Genomic DNA, 20,666 nt, shown 5'->3' on the forward strand with positions numbered 1-20,666 from the left:
GATTTGTAACCGTTGAATGTCAAAGATGAACATACATGTATGTCGTTGTCGTGGCCGAGAGGTTAAGGCGATGGATTAGAAATCCATTGGGGTCTCCCCGCGTAGGTTCGAGTCCTGCCGACAACGATAACATTATTGACTCAGGGTTGCTTAAAGTTAACCTGGAAAGAAGCACAAGTTCCTTGGACCATTTGATTAAACAAAAAAAAGGCCAGATCACATGTTGATCACATGAACTCCTGCACAGATTGATCTCTGAAGACACAGCTTCTTCCTCTAACCCATTTTGAAAGATTGACCATTTCTAACAAACAAACAAAAAAGCTTTTTCTTGATCGCCATAACTTAGGTCTGTCTCAGGAGTTGAAGTCCTTCATGAAGATGATGATTTGTAACCGTTGAATGTCAAAGATGAACATACATGTATGTCGTTGTCGTGGCCGAGAGGTTAAGGCGATGGATTAGAAATCCATTGGGGTCTCCCCGCGTAGGTTGAAATCCTGCCAACAACGATAACATTATTGACTCAGGGTTGCTTAAAGTTAACCTGGAAAGAAGCACAAGTTCCTTGGACCATTTGATTAAACAAAAAAAAGGCCAGATCACATGTTGATCACATGAACTCTTGCACAGATTGATCTCTGAAGACACAGCTCCTTCCTCTGACCCATTGTGAAAGATTGACCATTTCTAACAAACAAACAAAAAAGCTTTTTCTTGATCGCCATAACTTAGGTCTGTCTCAGGAGTTGAAGTCCTTCATGAAGATGATGATTTGTAACCGTTGAATGTCAAAGATGAACATACATGTATGTCGTTGTTGTGGCCGAGAGGCTAAGGCGATGGATTTGAAATCCATTGGAGTCTCCCCGCGTAGGTTCGAGTCCTGCAGACAACGATAACATTATTGACTCAGGGTTGCTTAAAGTTAACCTGGAAAGAAGCACAAGTTCCTTGGACCATTTGATTAAACAAAAAAAAGGCCAGATCACATGTTGATCACATGAACTCCTGCACAGATTGATCTCTGAAGACACAGCTTCTTCCTCTGACCCATTTTGAAAGATTGACCATTTCTAACAAACAAACAAAAAAGCTTTTTCTTGATCGCCATAGCTTAGGTCTGTCTCAGGAGTTGAAGTCCTTCATGAAGATGATGATTTGTAACCGTTGAATGTCAAATTAGAACATACATGTATGTCGTTGTCGTGGCCGAGAGGTTAAGGCGATGGATTTGAAATCCATTGGGGTCTCCCCGCGTAGGTTCGAGTCCTGCCGACAACGATAACATTATTGACTCAGGGTTGCTTAAAGTTAACCTGGAAAGAAGCACAAGTTCCTTGGACCATTTGATTAAACAAAAAAAAGGCCAGATCACATGTTGATCACATGAACTCCTGCACAGATTGATCTCTGAAGACACAGCTTCTTCCTCTGACCCATTTTGAAAGATTGACCATTTCTAACAAACAAACAAATAAGCTTTTTCTTGATCGCCATAACTTAGGTCTGTCTCAGGAGTTGAAGTCCTTCATGAAGATGATGATTTGTAACCGTTGAATGTCAAAGATGAACATACATGTATGTCGTTGTCGTGGCCGAGAGGTTAAGGCGATGGATTAGAAATCCATTGGGGTCTCCCCGCGTCGGTTCAAATCCTGCCGACAACGATAACATTATTGACTCAGGGTTGCTTAAAGTTAACCTGGAAAGAAGCACAAGTTCCTTGGACCATTTGATTAAACAAAAAAAAGGCCAGATCACATGTTGATCACATGAACTCTTGCACAGATTGATCTCTGAAGACACAGCTTCTTCCTCTGACCCATTTTGAAAGATTGACCATTTCTAACAAACAAACAAATAAGCTTTTTCTTGATCGCCATAACTTAGGTCTGTCTCAGGAGTTGAAGTCCTTCATGAAGATGATGATTTGTAACCGTTGAATGTCAAAGATGAACATACATGTATGTCGTTGTCGTGGCCGAGAGGTTAAGGCGATGGATTTGAAATCCATTGGGGTCTCCCCGCGTAGGTTCGAGTCCTGCCGACAACGATAACATTATTGACTCAGGGTTGCTTAAAGTTAACCTGGAAAGAAGCACAAGTTCCTTGGACCATTTGATTAAACAAAAAAAAGGCCAGATCACATGTTGATCACATGAACTCCTGCACAGATTGATCTCTGAAGACACAGCTTCTTCCTCTGACCCATTTTGAAAGATTGACCATTTCTAACAAACAAACAAAAAAGCTTTTTCTTGATCGCCATAACTTAGGTCTGTCTCAGGAGTTGAAGTCCTTCATGAAGATGATGATTTGTAACCGTTGAATGTCAAAGATGAACATACATGTATGTCGTTGTTGTGGCCGAGAGGTTAAGGCGATGGATTTGAAATCCATTGGAGTCTCCCCGCGTAGGTTCGAGTCCTGCAGACAACGATAACATTATTGACTCAGGGTTGCTTAAAGTTAACCTGGAAAGAAGCACAAGTTCCTTGGACCATTTGATTAAACAAAAAAAAGGCCAGATCACATGTTGATCACATGAACTCCTGCACAGATTGATCTCTGAAGACACAGCTTCTTCCTCTGACCCATTTTGAAAGATTGACCATTTCTAACAAACAAACAAAAAAGCTTTTTCTTGATCGCCATAACTTAGGTCTGTCTCAGGAGTTGAAGTCCTTCATGAAGATGATGATTTGTAACCGTTGAATGTCAAATTAGAACATACATGTATGTCGTTGTCGTGGCCGAGAGGTTAAGGCGATGGATTTGAAATCCATTGGGGTCTCCCCGCGTAGGTTTGAGTCCTGCCGACAACGATAACATTATTGACTCAGGGTTGCTTAAAGTTAACCTGGAAAGAAGCACAAGTTCCTTGGACCATTTGATTAAACAAAAAAAAGGCCAGATCACATGTTGATCACATGAACTCTTGCACAGATTGATCTCTGAAGACACAGCTTCTTCCTCTGACCCATTTTGAAAGATTGACCATTTCTAACAAACAAACAAAAAAGCTTTTTCTTGATCGCCATAACTTAGGTCTGTCTCAGGAGTTGAAGTCCTTCATGAAGATGATGATTTGTAACCGTTGAATGTCAAAGATGAACATACATGTATGTCGTTGTTGTGGCCGAGAGGTTAAGGCGATGGATTTGAAATCCATTGGAGTCTCCCCGCGTAGGTTCAAGTCCTGCAGTCAACGATAACATTATTGACTCAGGGTTGCTTAAAGTTAACCTGGAAAGAAGCACAAGTTCCTTGGACCATTTGATTAAACAAAAAAAAGGCCAGATCACATGTTGATCACATGAACTCCTGCACAGATTGATCTCTGAAGACACAGCTTCTTCCTCTAACCCATTTTGAAAGATTGACCATTTCTAACAAACAAACAAAAAAGCTTTTTCTTGATCGCCATAACTTAGGTCTGTCTCAGGAGTTGAAGTCCTTCATGAAGATGATGATTTGTAACTGTTGAATGTCAAAGAGGAACATACATGTATGTCGTTGTCGTGGCCGAGAGGTTAAGGCGATGGATTAGAAATCCATTGGGGTCTCCCCGCGTAGGTTGAAATCCTGCCAACAACGATAACATTATTGACTCAGGGTTGCTTAAAGTTAACCTGGAAAGAAGCACAAGTTCCTTGGACCATTTGATTAAACAAAAAAAAGGCCAGATCACATGTTGATCACATGAACTCTTGCACAGATTGATCTCTGAAGACACAGCTCCTTCCTCTGACCCATTGTGAAAGATTGACCATTTCTAACAAACAAACAAAAAAGCTTTTTCTTGATCGCCATAACTTAGGTCTGTCTCAGGAGTTGAAGTCCTTCATGAAGATGATGATTTGTAACCGTTGAATGTCAAAGATGAACATACATGTATGTCGTTGTTGTGGCCGAGAGGTTAAGGCGATGGATTTGAAATCCATTGGAGTCTCCCCGCGTAGGTTCGAGTCCTGCAGTCAACGATAACATTATTGACTCAGGGTTGCTTAAAGTTAACCTGGAAAGAAGCACAAGTTCCTTGGACCATTTGATTAAACAAAAAAAAGGCCAGATCACATGTTGATCACATGAACTCCTGCACAGATTGATCTCTGAAGACACAGCTTCTTCCTCTAACCCATTTTGAAAGATTGACCATTTCTAACAAACAAACAAAAAAGCTTTTTCTTGATCGCCATAACTTAGGTCTGTCTCAGGAGTTGAAGTCCTTCATGAAGATGATGATTTGTAACTGTTGAATGTCAAAGATGAACATACATGTATGTCGTTGTCGTGGCCGAGAGGTTAAGGCGATGGATTAGAAATCCATTGGGGTCTCCCCGCGTAGGTTGAAATCCTGCCAACAACGATAACATTATTGACTCAGGGTTGCTTAAAGTTAACCTGGAAAGAAGCACAAGTTCCTTGGACCATTTGATTAAACAAAAAAAAGGCCAGATCACATGTTGATCACATGAACTCTTGCACAGATTGATCTCTGAAGACACAGCTCCTTCCTCTGACCCATTGTGAAAGATTGACCATTTCTAATAAACAAACAAAAAAGCTTTTTCTTGATCGCCATAACTTAGGTCTGTCTCAGGAGTTGAAGTCCTTCATGAAGATGATGATTTGTAACCGTTGAATGTCAAAGATGAACATACATGTATGTCGTTGTCGTGGCCGAGAGGTTAAGGCGATGGATTAGAAATCCATTGGGGTCTCCCCGCGTAGATTGAAATCCTGCCAACAACGATAACATTATTGACTCAGGGTTGCTTAAAGTTAACCTGGAAAGAAGCACAAGTTCCTTGGACCATTTGATTAAACAAAAAAAAGGCCAGATCACATGTTGATCACATGAACTCTTGCACAGATTGATCTCTGAAGACACAGCTTCTTCCTCTGACCCATTTTGAAACATTGACCATTTCTAACAAACAAACAAAAAAGCTTTTTCTTGATCGCCATAACTTAGGTCTGTCTCAGGAGTTGAAGTCCTTCATCAATATGATGATTTGTAACCGTTGAATGTCAAAGATGAACATAAATGTATGTCGTTGTCGTGGCCGAGAGGTTAAGGCGATGGATTTGAAATCCATTGGGGTCTCCCCGCGTAGGTTCGAGTCCTGCCGACAATGATAACATTATTGACTCAGGGTTGCTTAAAGTTAACCTGGAAAGAAGCACAAGTTCCTTGGACCATTTGATTAAACAAAAAAAAGGCCAGATCACATGTTGATCACATGAACTCTTGCACAGATTGATCTCTGAAGACACAGCTTCTTCCTCTGACCCATTTTGAAAGATTGACCATTTCTAACAAACAAACAAAAAAGCTTTTTCTTGATCGCCATAACTTAGGTCTGTCTCAGGAGTTGAAGTCCTTCATGAAGATGATGATTTGTAACCGTTGAATGTCAAAGATGAACATACATGTATGTCGTTGTTGTGGCCGAGAGGTTAAGGCGATGGATTTGAAATCCATTGGAGTCTCCCCGCGTAGGTTCGAGTCCTGCAGTCAACGATAACATTATTGACTCAGGGTTGCTTAAAGTTAACCTGGAAAGAAGCACAAGTTCCTTGGACCATTTGATTAAACAAAAAAAAGGCCAGATCACATGTTGATCACATGAACTCCTGCACAGATTGATCTCTGAAGACACAGCTTCTTCCTCTAACCCATTTTGAAAGATTGACCATTTCTAACAAACAAACAAAAAAGCTTTTTCTTGATCGCCATAACTTAGGTCTGTCTCAGGAGTTGAAGTCCTTCATGAAGATGATGATTTGTAACCGTTGAATGTCAAAGATGAACATACATGTATGTCGTTGTCGTGGCCGAGAGGTTAAGGCGATGGATTAGAAATCCATTGGGGTCTCCCCGCGTAGGTTGAAATCCTGCCAACAACGATAACATTATTGACTCAGGGTTGCTTAAAGTTAACCTGGAAAGAAGCACAAGTTCCTTGGACCATTTGATTAAACAAAAAAAAGGCCAGATCACATGTTGATCACATGAACTCTTGCACAGATTGATCTCTGAAGACACAGCTCCTTCCTCTGACCCATTGTGAAAGATTGACCATTTCTAACAAACAAACAAAAAAGCTTTTTCTTGATCGCCATAACTTAGGTCTGTCTCAGGAGTTGAAGTCCTTCATGAAGATGATGATTTGTAACCGTTGAATGTCAAAGATGAACATACATGTATGTCGTTGTCGTGGCTGAGAGGTTAAGGCGATGGATTTGAAATCCATTGGAGTCTCCCCGCGTAGGTTCGAGTCCTGCCGACAACGATAACATTATTGACTCAGGGTTGCTTAAAGTTAACCTGGAAAGAAGCACAAGTTCCTTGGACCATTTGATTAAACAAAAAAAAGGCCAGATCACATGTTGATCACATGAACTCTTGCACAGATTGATCTCTGAAGACACAGCTTCTTCCTCTGACCCATTTTGAAACATTGACCATTTCTAACAAACAAACAAAAAAGCTTTTTCTTGATCGCCATAACTTAGGTCTGTCTCAGGAGTTGAAGTCCTTCATGAAGATGATGATTTGTAACCGTTGAATGTCAAAGATGAACATAAATGTATGTCGTTGTCGTGGCCGAGAGGTTAAGGCGATGGATTTGAAATCCATTGGGGTCTCCCCGCGTAGGTTCGAGTCCTGCCGACAACGATAACATTATTGACTCAGGGTTGCTTAAAGTTAACCTGGAAAGAAGCACAAGTTCCTTGGACCATTTGATTAAACAAAAAAAAGGCCAGATCACATGTTGATCACATGAACTCCTGCACAGATTGATCTCTGAAGACACAGCTTCTTCCTCTGACCCATTTTGAAAGATTGACCATTTCTAACAAACAAACAAAAAAGCTTTTTCTTGATCGCCATAACTTAGGTCTGTCTCAGGAGTTGAAGTCCTTCATGAAGATGATGATTTGTAACCGTTGAATGTCAAAGATGAACATACATGTATGTCGTTGTCGTGGCCGAGAGGTTAAGGCGATGGATTAGAAATCCATTGGGGTCTCCCCGCGTAGGTTGAAATCCTGCCAACAACGATAACATTATTGACTCAGGGTTGCTTAAAGTTAACCTGGAAAGAAGCACAAGTTCCTTGGACCATTTGATTAAACAAAAAAAAGGCCAGATCACATGTTGATCACATGAACTCTTGCACAGATTGATCTCTGAAGACACAGCTCCTTCCTCTGACCCATTGTGAAAGATTGACCATTTCTAACAAACAAACAAAAAAGCTTTTTCTTGATCGCCATAACTTAGGTCTGTCTCAGGAGTTGAAGTCCTTCATGAAGATGATGATTTGTAACCGTTGAATGTCAAAGATGAACATACATGTATGTCGTTGTCGTGGCTGAGAGGTTAAGGCGATGGATTTGAAATCCATTGGAGTCTCCCCGCGTAGGTTCGAGTCCTGCCGACAACGATAACATTATTGACTCAGGGTTGCTTAAAGTTAACCTGGAAAGAAGCACAAGTTCCTTGGACCATTTGATTAAACAAAAAAAAGGCCAGATCACATGTTGATCACATGAACTCCTGCACAGATTGATTTCTGAAGACACAGCTCCTTCCTCTGACCCATTTTGAAAGATTGACCATTTCTAACAAACAAACAAATAAGCTTTTTCTTGATCGCCATAACTTAGGTCTGTCTCAGGAGTTGAAGTCCTTCATGAAAATGATGAGTTGTAACCGTTGAACGTCAAAGGTGAACACAAGTGTATGTCGTTGTCGTGGCCGAGAGGTTAAGGCGATGGATTTGAAATCCATTGGGGTCTCCCCGCGTAGGTTCGAATCCTGCTGACAACGATAACATTATTGACTCAGGGTTGCTTAAAGTTAACCTGGAAAGAAGCACAAGTTCCTTGGACCATTTGATTAAACAAAAAAAAGGCCAGATCACATGTTGATCACATGAACTCTTGCACAGATTGATCTCTGAAGACACAGCTTCTTCCTCTGACCCATTTTGAAACATTGACCATTTCTAACAAACAAACAAAAAAGCTTTTTCTTGATCGCCATAACTTAGGTCTGTCTCAGGAGTTGAAGTCCTTCATGAAGATGATGATTTGTAACCGTTGAATGTCAAAGATGAACATACATGTATGTCGTTGTCGTGGCCGAGAGGTTAAGGCGATGGATTTGAAATCCATTGGGGTCTCCCCGCGTAGGTTCGAGTCCTGCCGACAACGATAACATTATTGACTCAGGGTTGCTTAAAGTTAACCTGGAAAGAAGCACAAGTTCCTTGGACCATTTGATTAAACAAAAAAAAGGCCAGATCACATGTTGATCACATGAACTCCTGCACAGATTGATCTCTGAAGACACAGCTTCTTCCTCTGACCCATTTTGAAAGATTGACCATTTCTAACAAACAAACAAAAAAGCTTTTTCTTGATCGCCATAACTTAGGTCTGTCTCAGGAGTTGAAGTCCTTCATGAAGATGATGATTTGTAACCGTTGAATGTCAAAGATGAACATACATGTATGTCGTTGTCGTGGCCGAGAGGTTAAGGCGATGGATTAGAAATCCATTGGGGTCTCCCCGCGTAGGTTGAAATCCTGCCAACAACGATAACATTATTGACTCAGGGTTGCTTAAAGTTAACCTGGAAAGAAGCACAAGTTCCTTGGACCATTTGATTAAACAAAAAAAAGGCCAGATCACATGTTGATCACATGAACTCTTGCACAGATTGATCTCTGAAGACACAGCTTCTTCCTCTGACCCATTTTGAAACATTGACCATTTCTAACAAACAAACAAAAAAGCTTTTTCTTGATCGCCATAACTTAGGTCTGTCTCAGGAGTTGAAGTCCTTCATGAAGATGATGATTTGTAACCGTTGAATGTCAAAGATGAACATAAATGTATGTCGTTGTCGTGGCCGAGAGGTTAAGGCGATGGATTTGAAATCCATTGGGGTCTCCCCGCGTAGGTTCGAGTCCTGCCGACAACGATAACATTATTGACTCAGGGTTGCTTAAAGTTAACCTGGAAAGAAGCACAAGTTCCTTGGACCATTTGATTAAACAAAAAAAAGGCCAGATCACATGTTGATCACATGAACTCCTGCACAGATTGATCTCTGAAGACACAGCTTCTTCCTCTGACCCATTTTGAAAGATTGACCATTTCTAACAAACAAACAAAAAAGCTTTTTCTTGATCGCCATAACTTAGGTCTGTCTCAGGAGTTGAAGTCCTTCATGAAGATGATGATTTGTAACCGTTGAATGTCAAAGATGAACATACATGTATGTCGTTGTCGTGGCCGAGAGGTTAAGGCGATGGATTAGAAATCCATTGGGGTCTCCCCGCGCAGGTTGATTCCTGCTGACAACGATAACATTATTGACTCAGGGTTGCGAAAAGTTAACCTGGAAAGAAGCACAAGTTCCTTAGACCATTTGATGAAACAAAACAGAGGGCAGACGTGTCGTTGATCACATGAACTTCTGCACAGATTGATCTCTGAAGACACAACTCCTTCCTCTGACCCATTTTGAAAGATTGACCATTTCTAACAAACAAACAAAAAAGCTTTTTCTTGATCGCCATAACTTAGGTCTGTCTCAGGAGTTGAAGTCCTTCATGAAAATGATGATTTGTAACCGTTGAATGTCAAAGATGAACATACATGTATGTCGTTGTCTTGGCCGAGAGGTTAAGGCGATGGATTAGAAATCCATTGGGGTCTCCCCGCGTAGGTTGAAATCCTGCCGACAACGATAACATTATTGACTCAGGGTTGCGAAAAGTTAACCTGGAAAGAAGCACAAGTTCCTTGGACCATTTGATTAAACAAAACAAAGGCCAGATCACATGTTGATCAAATGAACTCTTGCACAGATTGATTTCTGAAGACACAGCTCCTTCCTCTGACCCATTTTGAAAGATTGACCATTTCTAACAAACAAACAAAAAAGCTTTTTCTTGATCGCCATAACTTAGGTCTGTCTCAGGAGTTGAAGTCCTTCATGAAAATGATGATTTGTAACCGTTGAATGTAAAAGGTGAACACGAGTGTATGTCGTTGTCGTGGCCGAGAGGTTAAGGCGATGGATTAGAAATCCATTGGGGTCTCCCCGCGTAGTTTCGAATCCTGCTGACAACGATAACATTATTGACTCAGGGTTGCTTAAAGTTAACCTGGAAAGAACCACAAGTTCCTTGGACCATTTGATTAAACAAAACAAATCCCAAATCACATGTTGATCACATGAACTTCTGCAAAGATTGATCTCTGAATACACAACTCCTTCCTCTTACCCATTTTGAAAGATTGACCATTTCTTACAAACAAACAAAAAAAGGTGATGGATTAGAAATCCATTGGGGTCTCCCCGAGCAGGTTGATTCCTGCTGACAACGATAACATTATTGACTCAGGGTTGCGAAAAGTTAACCTAGAAAGAAGCACAAGTTCCTTAGACCATTTGATGAAACAAAACAGAGGGCAGACGTGTCTTTGATCACATGAACTCTTGCACAGATTGATCTCTGAAGACACAGCTTCTTCCTCTGACCCATTTTGAAAGACTGACCATTTCTAACAAACAAACAAATAAGCTTTTTCTTGATCGCCATAACTTAGGTCTGTCTCAGGAGTTGAAGTCCTTCATGAAAATGATGAGTTGTAACCGTTGAACGTCAAAGGTGAACACAAGTGCATGTCGTTGTCGTGGCCGAGAGGTTAAGGCGATGGATTTGAAATCCATTGGGGTCTCCCCGCGTAGGTTCGAATCCTGCCAACAACGATAACATTATTGACTCAGGGTTGCTTAAAGTTAACCTGGAAAGAAGCACAAGTTCCTTGGACCATTTGATTAAACAAAAAAAAGGCCAGATCACATGTTGATCACATGAACTCTTGCACAGATTGATCTCTGAAGACACAGCTTCTTCCTCTGACCCATTTTGAAACATTGACCATTTCTAACAAACAAACAAAAAAGCTTTTTCTTGATCGCCATAACTTAGGTCTGTCTCAGGAGTTGAAGTCCTTCATGAAGATGATGATTTGTAACCGTTGAATGTCAAAGATGAACATAAATGTATGTCGTTGTCGTGGCCGAGAGGTTAAGGCGATGGATTTGAAATCCATTGGGGTCTCCCCGCGTAGGTTCGAGTCCTGCCGACAACGATAACATTATTGACTCAGGGTTGCTTAAAGTTAACCTGGAAAGAAGCACAAGTTCCTTGGACCATTTGATTAAACAAAAAAAAGGCCAGATCACATGTTGATCACATGAACTCTTGCACAGATTGATCTCTGAAGACACAGCTTCTTCCTCTGACCCATTTTGAAACATTGACCATTTCTAACAAACAAACAAAAAAGCTTTTTCTTGATCGCCATAACTTAGGTCTGTCTCAGGAGTTGAAGTCCTTCATGAAGATGATGATTTGTAACCGTTGAATGTCAAAGATGAACATAAATGTATGTCGTTGTCGTGGCCGAGAGGTTAAGGCGATGGATTTGAAATCCATTGGGGTCTCCCCGCGTAGGTTCGAGTCCTGCCGACAACGATAACATTATTGACTCAGGGTTGCTTAAAGTTAACCTGGAAAGAAGCACAAGTTCCTTGGACCATTTGATTAAACAAAAAAAAGGCCAGATCACATGTTGATCACATGAACTCCTGCACAGATTGATCTCTGAAGACACAACTCCTTCCTCTGACCCATTTTGAAAGATTGACCATTTCTAACAAACAAACAAAAAAGCTTTTTCTTGATCGCCATAACTTAGGTCTGTCTCAGGAGTTGAAGTCCTTCATGAAAATGATGATTTGTAACCGTTGAATGTCAAAGATGAACATACATGTATGTCGTTGTCTTGGCCGAGAGGTTAAGGCGATGGATTAGAAATCCATTGGGGTCTCCCCGCGTAGGTTGAAATCCTGCCGACAACGATAACATTATTGACTCAGGGTTGCGAAAAGTTAACCTGGAAAGAAGCACAAGTTCCTTGGACCATTTGATTAAACAAAACAAAGGCCAGATCACATGTTGATCAAATGAACTCTTGCACAGATTGATTTCTGAAGACACAGCTCCTTCCTCTGACCCATTTTGAAAGATTGACCATTTCTAACAAACAAACAAAAAAGCTTTTTCTTGATCGCCATAACTTAGGTCTGTCTCAGGAGTTGAAGTCCTTCATGAAAATGATGATTTGTAACCGTTGAATGTAAAAGGTGAACACGAGTGTATGTCGTTGTCGTGGCCGAGAGGTTAAGGCGATGGATTAGAAATCCATTGGGGTCTCCCCGCGTAGTTTCGAATCCTGCTGACAACGATAACATTATTGACTCAGGGTTGCTTAAAGTTAACCTGGAAAGAACCACAAGTTCCTTGGACCATTTGATTAAACAAAACAAATCCCAAATCACATGTTGATCACATGAACTTCTGCACAGATTGATCTCTGAAGACACAACTCCTTCCTCTGACCCATTTTGAAAGATTGACCATTTCTAACAAACAAACAAAAAAGCTTTTTCTTGATCGCCATAACTTAGGTCTGTCTCAGGAGTTGAAGTCCTTCATGAAAATGATGATTTGTAACCGTTGAATGTCAAAGATGAACATACATGTATGTCGTTGTCTTGGCCGAGAGGTTAAGGCGATGGATTAGAAATCCATTGGGGTCTCCCCGCGTAGGTTGAAATCCTGCCGACAACGATAACATTATTGACTCAGGGTTGCGAAAAGTTAACCTGGAAAGAAGCACAAGTTCCTTGGACCATTTGATTAAACAAAACAAAGGCCAGATCACATGTTGATCAAATGAACTCTTGCACAGATTGATTTCTGAAGACACAGCTCCTTCCTCTGACCCATTTTGAAAGATTGACCATTTCTAACAAACAAACAAAAAAGCTTTTTCTTGATCGCCATAACTTAGGTCTGTCTCAGGAGTTGAAGTCCTTCATGAAAATGATGATTTGTAACCGTTGAATGTAAAAGGTGAACACGAGTGTATGTCGTTGTCGTGGCCGAGAGGTTAAGGCGATGGATTAGAAATCCATTGGGGTCTCCCCGCGTAGTTTCGAATCCTGCTGACAACGATAACATTATTGACTCAGGGTTGCTTAAAGTTAACCTGGAAAGAACCACAAGTTCCTTGGACCATTTGATTAAACAAAACAAATCCCAAATCACATGTTGATCACATGAACTTCTGCACAGATTGATCTCTGAATACACAACTCCTTCCTCTTACCCATTTTGAAAGATTGACCATTTCTTACAAACAAACAAAAAAAGGTGATGGATTAGAAATCCATTGGGGTCTCCCCGAGCAGGTTGATTCCTGCTGACAACGATAACATTATTGACTCAGGGTTGCGAAAAGTTAACCTAGAAAGAAGCACAAGTTCCTTAGACCATTTGATGAAACAAAACAGAGGGCAGACGTGTCTTTGATCACATGAACTCTTGCACAGATTGATCTCTGAAGACACAGCTTCTTCCTCTGACCCATTTTGAAAGACTGACCATTTCTAACAAACAAACAAATAAGCTTTTTCTTGATCGCCATAACTTAGGTCTGTCTCAGGAGTTGAAGTCCTTCATGAAAATGATGAGTTGTAACCGTTGAACGTCAAAGGTGAACACAAGTGCATGTCGTTGTCGTGGCCGAGAGGTTAAGGCGATGGATTTGAAATCCATTGGGGTCTCCCCGCGTAGGTTCGAATCCTGCCAACAACGATAACATTATTGACTCAGGGTTGCTTAAAGTTAACCTGGAAAGAAGCACAAGTTCCTTGGACCATTTGATTAAACAAAAAAAAGGCCAGATCACATGTTGATCACATGAACTCTTGCACAGATTGATCTCTGAAGACACAGCTTCTTCCTCTGACCCATTTTGAAACATTGACCATTTCTAACAAACAAACAAAAAAGCTTTTTCTTGATCGCCATAACTTAGGTCTGTCTCAGGAGTTGAAGTCCTTCATGAAGATGATGATTTGTAACCGTTGAATGTCAAAGATGAACATAAATGTATGTCGTTGTCGTGGCCGAGAGGTTAAGGCGATGGATTTGAAATCCATTGGGGTCTCCCCGCGTAGGTTCGAGTCCTGCCGACAACGATAACATTATTGACTCAGGGTTGCTTAAAGTTAACCTGGAAAGAAGCACAAGTTCCTTGGACCATTTGATTAAACAAAAAAAAGGCCAGATCACATGTTGATCACATGAACTCTTGCACAGATTGATCTCTGAAGACACAGCTTCTTCCTCTGACCCATTTTGAAACATTGACCATTTCTAACAAACAAACAAAAAAGCTTTTTCTTGATCGCCATAACTTAGGTCTGTCTCAGGAGTTGAAGTCCTTCATGAAGATGATGATTTGTAACCGTTGAATGTCAAAGATGAACATAAATGTATGTCGTTGTCGTGGCCGAGAGGTTAAGGCGATGGATTTGAAATCCATTGGGGTCTCCCCGCGTAGGTTCGAGTCCTGCCGACAACGATAACATTATTGACTCAGGGTTGCTTAAAGTTAACCTGGAAAGAAGCACAAGTTCCTTGGACCATTTGATTAAACAAAAAAAAGGCCAGATCACATGTTGATCACATGAACTCCTGCACAGATTGATCTCTGAAGACACAGCTTCTTCCTCTGACCCATTTTGAAAGATTGACCATTTCTAACAAACAAACAAAAAAGCTTTTTCTTGATCGCCATAACTTAGGTCTGTCTCAGGAGTTGAAGTCCTTCATGAAGATGATGATTTGTAACCGTTGAATGTCAAAGATGAACATACATGTATGTCGTTGTCGTGGCCGAGAGGTTAAGGCGATGGATTAGAAATCCATTGGGGTCTCCCCGCGTAGGTTGAAATCCTGCCAACAACGATAACATTATTGACTCAGGGTTGCTTAAAGTTAACCTGGAAAGAAGCACAAGTTCCTTGGACCATTTGATTAAACAAAAAAAAGGCCAGATCACATGTTGATCACATGAACTCCTGCACAGATTGATTTCTGAAGACACAGCTTCTTCCTCTGACCCATTGTGAAAGATTGACCATTTCTAACAAACAAACAAAAAAGCTTTTTCTTGATCGCCATAACTTAGGTCTGTCTCAGGAGTTGAAGTCCTTCATGAAGATTATGATTTGTAACCGTTGAATGTCAAAGGTGAACACAAGTGTATGTCGTTGTCGTGGCCGAGAGGTTAAGGCGATGGATTAGAAATCCATTGGGGTCTCCCCGCGCAGGTTGATTCCTGCTGACAACGATAACATTATTGACTCAGGGTTGCGAAAAGTTAACCTGGAAAGAAGCACAAGTTCCTTAGACCATTTGATGAAACAAAACAGAGGGCAGACGTGTCGTTGATCACATGAACTTCTGCACAGATTGATCTCTGAAGACACAACTCCTTCCTCTGACCCATTTTGAAAGATTGACCATTTCTAACAAACAAACAAAAAAGCTTTTTCTTGATCGCCATAACTTAGGTCTGTCTCAGGAGTTGAAGTCCTTCATGAAAATGATGATTTGTAACCGTTGAATGTCAAAGATGAACATACATGTATGTCGTTGTCTTGGCCGAGAGGTTAAGGCGATGGATTAGAAATCCATTGGGGTCTCCCCGCGTAGGTTGAAATCCTGCCGACAACGATAACATTATTGACTCAGGGTTGCGAAAAGTTAACCTGGAAAGAAGCACAAGTTCCTTGGACCATTTGATTAAACAAAACAAAGGCCAGATCACATGTTGATCAAATGAACTCTTGCACAGATTGATTTCTGAAGACACAGCTCCTTCCTCTGACCCATTTTGAAAGATTGACCATTTCTAACAAACAAACAAAAAAGCTTTTTCTTGATCGCCATAACTTAGGTCTGTCTCAGGAGTTGAAGTCCTTCATGAAAATGATGATTTGTAACCGTTGAATGTAAAAGGTGAACACGAGTGTATGTCGTTGTCGTGGCCGAGAGGTTAAGGCGATGGATTAGAAATCCATTGGGGTCTCCCCGCGTAGTTTCGAATCCTGCTGACAACGATAACATTATTGACTCAGGGTTGCTTAAAGTTAACCTGGAAAGAACCACAAGTTCCTTGGACCATTTGATTAAACAAAACAAATCCCAAATCACATGTTGATCACATGAACTTCTGCACAGATTGATCTCTGAAGACACAACTCCTTCCTCTGACCCATTTTGAAAGATTGACCATTTCTTACAAACAAACAAAAAAAGGTGATGGATTAGAAATCCATTGGGGTCTCCCCGCGCAGGTTGATTCCTGCTGACAACGATAACATTATTGACTCAGGGTTGCGAAAAGTTAACCTAGAAAGAAGCACAAGTTCCTTAGACCATTTGATGAAACAAAACAGAGGGCAGACGTGTCTTTGATCACATGAACTCTTGCACAGATTGATCTCTGAAGACACAGCTTCTTCCTCTGACCCATTTTGAAAGACTGACCATTTCTAACAAACAAACAAATAAGCTTTTTCTTGATCGCCATAACTTAGGTCTGTCTCAGGAGTTGAAGTCCTTCATGAAAATGATGAGTTGTAACCGTTGAACGTCAAAGGTGAACACAAGTGTATGTCGTTGTCGTGGCCGAGAGGTTAAGGCGATGGATTTGAAATCCATTGGGGTCTCCCCGAGTAGGTTCGAATCCTGCTGACAACGATAACATTATTGACTCAGGGTTGCTTAAAGTTAACCTGGAAAGAAGCACAAGTTCCTTGGACCATTTGATTAAACAAAAAAAAGGCCAGATCACATGTTGATCACATGAACTCTTGCACAGATTGATCTCTGAAGACACAGCTTCTTCCTCTGACCCATTTTGAAACATTGACCATTTCTAACAAACAAACAAAAAAGCTTTTTCTTGATCGCCATAACTTAGGTCTGTCTCAGGAGTTGAAGTCCTTCATGAAGATGATGATTTGTAACCGTTGAATGTCAAAGGTGAACACAAGTGTATGTCGTTGTCGTGGCCGAGAGGTTAAGGCGATGGATTTGAAATCCATTGGGGTCTCCCCGCGTAGGTTCAAATCCTGCCGACAACGATAACTTTACTGACTCAGGGTTGCGAAAAGTTAACCTGGAAAGAAGCACAAGTTCCTTAGACTATTTGATGAAACAAAACAGAGGGCAGATGTGTCGTTGATCACATGAACTCTTGCACAGATTGATTTCTGAAGACACAGCTCCTTCCTCTGACCCATTTTGAAAGATTGACCATTTCTAACAAACAAACAAAAAAGCTTTTTCTTGATCGTGTTAAAATTGGCTTATTTAATAGACATGATCCCAGTAGTTTTCCATAAAAGACATGAGACATGACCTTTACTGAGACTGACCCAGACAGAACAGGGAACCCTGAGATCCAGGTGCGAAAGGCACACACATACATTATTTGGATTACTGAGAGACATTATTTGGGTTAGTACGATTCATATCCAATCACATTTGATCAACACGGGATCCACCGTGGGAAACTAGAAGAGATATATGCAAATTGTAACCGGAAATGAGGGGCTCTGTCTGACGGATTGCTGCGAGAGTTTTGTCATACTGAGACCAGCGCTGAAATACTGCTCTTGTTGCCATACCAATAAACACTTCATTTTCACTTGAATTACTTCGGTCCGTTCTTGAGCCTCCTACTAAAAGAACCGAATCTAATAAATGGTGCCGTGACCCGGATCTGTGCTCTGAGGTGTCTTATGCTCCTCATTATCATGGCTCACTGAGAAGATTTTTTTTCTGTGTTACTTTGTCCCACAAGTGCAGTGGACCGTGTTTGAATTGAAAATTGTAATTCCCCGAAAAAACATTCACAATCTGCGAGAAAACTTGAGGCTCTTGTTAATTCTCTCTCTGCTGTGCGTCTCTGCATTATCCCCGCTGCCTGACATTGCTGTTCTGCCTGTTCCTTACTGATTTTCGCTTGCTTTGCAAAAACTGTCAACATTATAAGCTTAGGCGGAACATTTGCAACGAATCCAAACATCCCCCTATTTTGCATCTCTGTGGCCCAATCCACAAACCTATCTGTTGCTCGTTTTTCCTCACTCATCGACACCTTTTTTTTCCGTCTTTCTAACGTGTCAACCAGCACCGACCCCAGCGAGCCGGATTTGCATTTTTTCCAGTCGTCAATCAATTTTTGTGACATATTCAAAAGTTATACATGTGTTATTCAAAGTAGCCTATATGGAAGACGTAATTGCCCAAATGCTGAAAGTAGTGAAGAAACTTCTACGCAGAACGCTGTGTTCTGTGCGCTCCACCTCTCGGGGTTACCCCACTTTTCAAAGCATCTGTTTATTCCAAAACTTTGGGTCACACCATAAAAATACTGATTTACCCGAACAAAGTGACCCGTATAGCACGCGCAGCCACAGAAAAAAAAATCTTCTCCAGTGAGCCATGATAATGAGGAGCATAAGACACCTCAGAGCACAGATCCGACTGAGAACCTCAGGAGCGAATCGCTTCTAAATGCTCCTCCCCCTTATGCTGAAGCTTGCATGCTATTGGATGCCACACAAAAGCAAATGCCTCAAACAATGCCCGTAGCTGCAGGCGATTTGAGTGACCCTAGTGTAAGGAGCAAAGTAGTAGTAATTAAAAATGGCTTACTGCAAACTGCACCCTTTCCAGGGGACTCGAACAGCCAAGCACAGGCAGCAGAATACCTAAATGTAACAGCGCAAAACAGTACACATTTAACCACCAGTACTATATTAGAATCACCCGCCTCCAGAGATTCAGATGACACATTCGGATCACTGGAGACGCGATCGTACGCAACACCCTCTGCAACACATGTTGATCCATTAGTGCGTGATTTGACAGCTTTGCTGCACAGACAAACACTTGGTGACGGAATGAATCAGACTAACCAATCAGGAAATTACAGCCTCCCCCGCAATCAAAGTAGTGGTAATATTCATGCATGCGCTGACATCCGTCGGGGTCGTCATCAAATGCCATTGATATCAGCACATAATGTAAATGGTCGTATTACTGTCACATACAGTCCATTCTCCCTGCAGGACGCTAAAATGATTAAATCTAATTTGCCGGACATTGATAAGGGCGGGGCTCCGTGGATTAAAGCATTCTTGGAGTCATGTGCTGGATTAACCCCAGCCTTGGGGGATTTCAGACGAGTATTTGCCTCATGTACGTCATTAGGCATGCTCACAGAAATCGAACTACTATGCCACACTGATTCGGCTCAAGACAGTACACCCCTGGAGGACCTAGTGCAGGGGTGGCCAACCCGCGGCTCCCGAGCCGCATGCGGCTCTTTGTCTGGTTTCATGCGGCTCTTACGTTCATACCAATTTTTTTTTTTTTTCCGCTTCGTTTGAGTTCAATACGGCAGCGGTCTCCAACCTTTTTTGCTCCATGGACCGGTTTAATGTCAGACAATATTTTCACGGACCGGCCTTTCAGGTGTGGCGGATAAATACTACAAAATAAAATAATACAACTAACACTAGTGATGGGTCATGTGCACAAGCATCGGCTCTGAGAGCCGGCTCTTTGTAGAGAATCAGAAGAGCTGGCTCGCATCAAGTGAGAGCCGACTCCAAGTTTTTTTCCATTCGCTGCTTAGGTTTCACTTTCAGTGCTCAGTCCCAGCTCTGGTTACACAGAGCTTTGTTATGATTGGCCAGCATGGGACCAGCACGCGGTATTCATGTGAGAATTAAGGAGTTTGGTTCTGGTTTTGGTTCTGTTCTGTGGATTTGTTTGAAATTTTTTGGTTCATTTGTCCAATAAAAAAGTGTAATTGAGGACATTATTAATGTTAGCTTGAGTTTGGTTCTGTTCTGTGGATTTGTTTGAAGTTTATTGTTAATTTGTGCAATAAAAAAGTTTAATTGAAATAAACAAATTTAAAAGTGGTTTTGTCACAGAATAAATGCAAAGAATTAGGCAATTATAAGGTCTCTCATAAAAACATTGAAAGCAAAAGGGTTTTCAACACATAAACCATGATTATTATTTTTTTTGCAAAGTTAAGGTAAAATATAGGCTACAAAAGATCCTAAATAAAGAGCCGAACTTCCCATCACTAACTAACACAGACTCTGTGGTATTTAGTAAATATAATAATAAACTTGAATCCACTGTGTACTTGTGTGTAACTTTATTAGCAGCGTCCTCCTGACGTAACATCCTCTCTGCCTCCTAACGCTCTCTGGTCGCTATGGTAACGCTTAAACATGCCTTCAAAATGCAGCTTTCTTTTTTTTAGTGGTCACAGCCTCTTCTTCCGTCTCCTCACTGGGAAGGAGCTTTCCAAACACGTCTGTTTTTGACTCATTTTGCTCGGTTCATGGGTTTAATATCAGCGTTGATGCGTCACGTGACCGAGACGAGAGCGAGTCAAGAACAGACGGATGGAACGGAGAGAATTCGGTCATTTTTCAAAAATAATGTGGCTCTTTGTGGTAACACAGTTAAAAATGCGGCTCTTAGTCTCTGACCGGTTGGCCACCCCTGACCTAGTGTATTTGTTATGGCCACAGGTACGAGAGAAGTTCCCTGTGCATATCAAATCGGCTGAATTATGTCGAATTCCACCTAATGAAAATGAAAAAGGTA

At 41.2% G+C, this 20,666-nt stretch overlaps 25 non-coding genes across 25 annotated transcripts; all 25 read left to right on the forward strand.

The window, feature by feature from the left end:
- The first annotated feature begins 44 nt into the window (after window positions 1-44).
- On the forward strand, window positions 45-126 carry trnas-aga (transfer RNA serine (anticodon AGA)). Its single transcript has one exon. It is a non-coding gene; the product is annotated as a tRNA-Ser (tRNA).
- A 690-nt stretch (window positions 127-816) lies between these two features.
- Window positions 817-898, forward strand: trnas-uga (transfer RNA serine (anticodon UGA)). Its single transcript has one exon. It is a non-coding gene; the product is annotated as a tRNA-Ser (tRNA).
- A 304-nt stretch (window positions 899-1,202) lies between these two features.
- On the forward strand, window positions 1,203-1,284 carry trnas-uga (transfer RNA serine (anticodon UGA)). The gene has a single exon. It is a non-coding gene; the product is annotated as a tRNA-Ser (tRNA).
- A 304-nt stretch (window positions 1,285-1,588) lies between these two features.
- Window positions 1,589-1,670, forward strand: trnas-aga (transfer RNA serine (anticodon AGA)). Its single transcript has one exon. It is a non-coding gene; the product is annotated as a tRNA-Ser (tRNA).
- Window positions 1,671-1,974: 304 nt separating this feature from the next.
- On the forward strand, window positions 1,975-2,056 carry trnas-uga (transfer RNA serine (anticodon UGA)). Its single transcript has one exon. It is a non-coding gene; the product is annotated as a tRNA-Ser (tRNA).
- A 304-nt stretch (window positions 2,057-2,360) lies between these two features.
- On the forward strand, window positions 2,361-2,442 carry trnas-uga (transfer RNA serine (anticodon UGA)). Its single transcript has one exon. It is a non-coding gene; the product is annotated as a tRNA-Ser (tRNA).
- A 304-nt stretch (window positions 2,443-2,746) lies between these two features.
- Window positions 2,747-2,828, forward strand: trnas-uga (transfer RNA serine (anticodon UGA)). The gene has a single exon. It is a non-coding gene; the product is annotated as a tRNA-Ser (tRNA).
- A 304-nt stretch (window positions 2,829-3,132) lies between these two features.
- On the forward strand, window positions 3,133-3,220 carry trnas-uga (transfer RNA serine (anticodon UGA)). The gene has a single exon. It is a non-coding gene; the product is annotated as a tRNA-Ser (tRNA).
- Window positions 3,221-3,904: 684 nt separating this feature from the next.
- trnas-uga (transfer RNA serine (anticodon UGA)) lies at window positions 3,905-3,992 on the forward strand. Its single transcript has one exon. It is a non-coding gene; the product is annotated as a tRNA-Ser (tRNA).
- Window positions 3,993-5,062: 1,070 nt separating this feature from the next.
- On the forward strand, window positions 5,063-5,144 carry trnas-uga (transfer RNA serine (anticodon UGA)). The gene has a single exon. It is a non-coding gene; the product is annotated as a tRNA-Ser (tRNA).
- Window positions 5,145-5,448: 304 nt separating this feature from the next.
- On the forward strand, window positions 5,449-5,536 carry trnas-uga (transfer RNA serine (anticodon UGA)). Its single transcript has one exon. It is a non-coding gene; the product is annotated as a tRNA-Ser (tRNA).
- A 684-nt stretch (window positions 5,537-6,220) lies between these two features.
- trnas-uga (transfer RNA serine (anticodon UGA)) lies at window positions 6,221-6,302 on the forward strand. Its single transcript has one exon. It is a non-coding gene; the product is annotated as a tRNA-Ser (tRNA).
- A 304-nt stretch (window positions 6,303-6,606) lies between these two features.
- Window positions 6,607-6,688, forward strand: trnas-uga (transfer RNA serine (anticodon UGA)). The gene has a single exon. It is a non-coding gene; the product is annotated as a tRNA-Ser (tRNA).
- Window positions 6,689-7,378: 690 nt separating this feature from the next.
- trnas-uga (transfer RNA serine (anticodon UGA)) lies at window positions 7,379-7,460 on the forward strand. The gene has a single exon. It is a non-coding gene; the product is annotated as a tRNA-Ser (tRNA).
- Window positions 7,461-7,764: 304 nt separating this feature from the next.
- Window positions 7,765-7,846, forward strand: trnas-uga (transfer RNA serine (anticodon UGA)). The gene has a single exon. It is a non-coding gene; the product is annotated as a tRNA-Ser (tRNA).
- Window positions 7,847-8,150: 304 nt separating this feature from the next.
- trnas-uga (transfer RNA serine (anticodon UGA)) lies at window positions 8,151-8,232 on the forward strand. The gene has a single exon. It is a non-coding gene; the product is annotated as a tRNA-Ser (tRNA).
- A 690-nt stretch (window positions 8,233-8,922) lies between these two features.
- On the forward strand, window positions 8,923-9,004 carry trnas-uga (transfer RNA serine (anticodon UGA)). The gene has a single exon. It is a non-coding gene; the product is annotated as a tRNA-Ser (tRNA).
- A 1,718-nt stretch (window positions 9,005-10,722) lies between these two features.
- Window positions 10,723-10,804, forward strand: trnas-uga (transfer RNA serine (anticodon UGA)). The gene has a single exon. It is a non-coding gene; the product is annotated as a tRNA-Ser (tRNA).
- Window positions 10,805-11,108: 304 nt separating this feature from the next.
- On the forward strand, window positions 11,109-11,190 carry trnas-uga (transfer RNA serine (anticodon UGA)). Its single transcript has one exon. It is a non-coding gene; the product is annotated as a tRNA-Ser (tRNA).
- Window positions 11,191-11,494: 304 nt separating this feature from the next.
- On the forward strand, window positions 11,495-11,576 carry trnas-uga (transfer RNA serine (anticodon UGA)). The gene has a single exon. It is a non-coding gene; the product is annotated as a tRNA-Ser (tRNA).
- A 2,105-nt stretch (window positions 11,577-13,681) lies between these two features.
- On the forward strand, window positions 13,682-13,763 carry trnas-uga (transfer RNA serine (anticodon UGA)). Its single transcript has one exon. It is a non-coding gene; the product is annotated as a tRNA-Ser (tRNA).
- A 304-nt stretch (window positions 13,764-14,067) lies between these two features.
- trnas-uga (transfer RNA serine (anticodon UGA)) lies at window positions 14,068-14,149 on the forward strand. The gene has a single exon. It is a non-coding gene; the product is annotated as a tRNA-Ser (tRNA).
- Window positions 14,150-14,453: 304 nt separating this feature from the next.
- On the forward strand, window positions 14,454-14,535 carry trnas-uga (transfer RNA serine (anticodon UGA)). Its single transcript has one exon. It is a non-coding gene; the product is annotated as a tRNA-Ser (tRNA).
- A 2,104-nt stretch (window positions 14,536-16,639) lies between these two features.
- On the forward strand, window positions 16,640-16,721 carry trnas-uga (transfer RNA serine (anticodon UGA)). The gene has a single exon. It is a non-coding gene; the product is annotated as a tRNA-Ser (tRNA).
- Window positions 16,722-17,025: 304 nt separating this feature from the next.
- Window positions 17,026-17,107, forward strand: trnas-uga (transfer RNA serine (anticodon UGA)). Its single transcript has one exon. It is a non-coding gene; the product is annotated as a tRNA-Ser (tRNA).
- The last annotated feature ends 3,559 nt before the right edge of the window (window positions 17,108-20,666 follow it).

Source organism: Odontesthes bonariensis, chromosome 11 (assembly GCF_027942865.1).
Source record: "Odontesthes bonariensis isolate fOdoBon6 chromosome 11, fOdoBon6.hap1, whole genome shotgun sequence".
NCBI classification, from domain to species: domain Eukaryota; kingdom Metazoa; phylum Chordata; class Actinopteri; order Atheriniformes; family Atherinopsidae; genus Odontesthes; species Odontesthes bonariensis.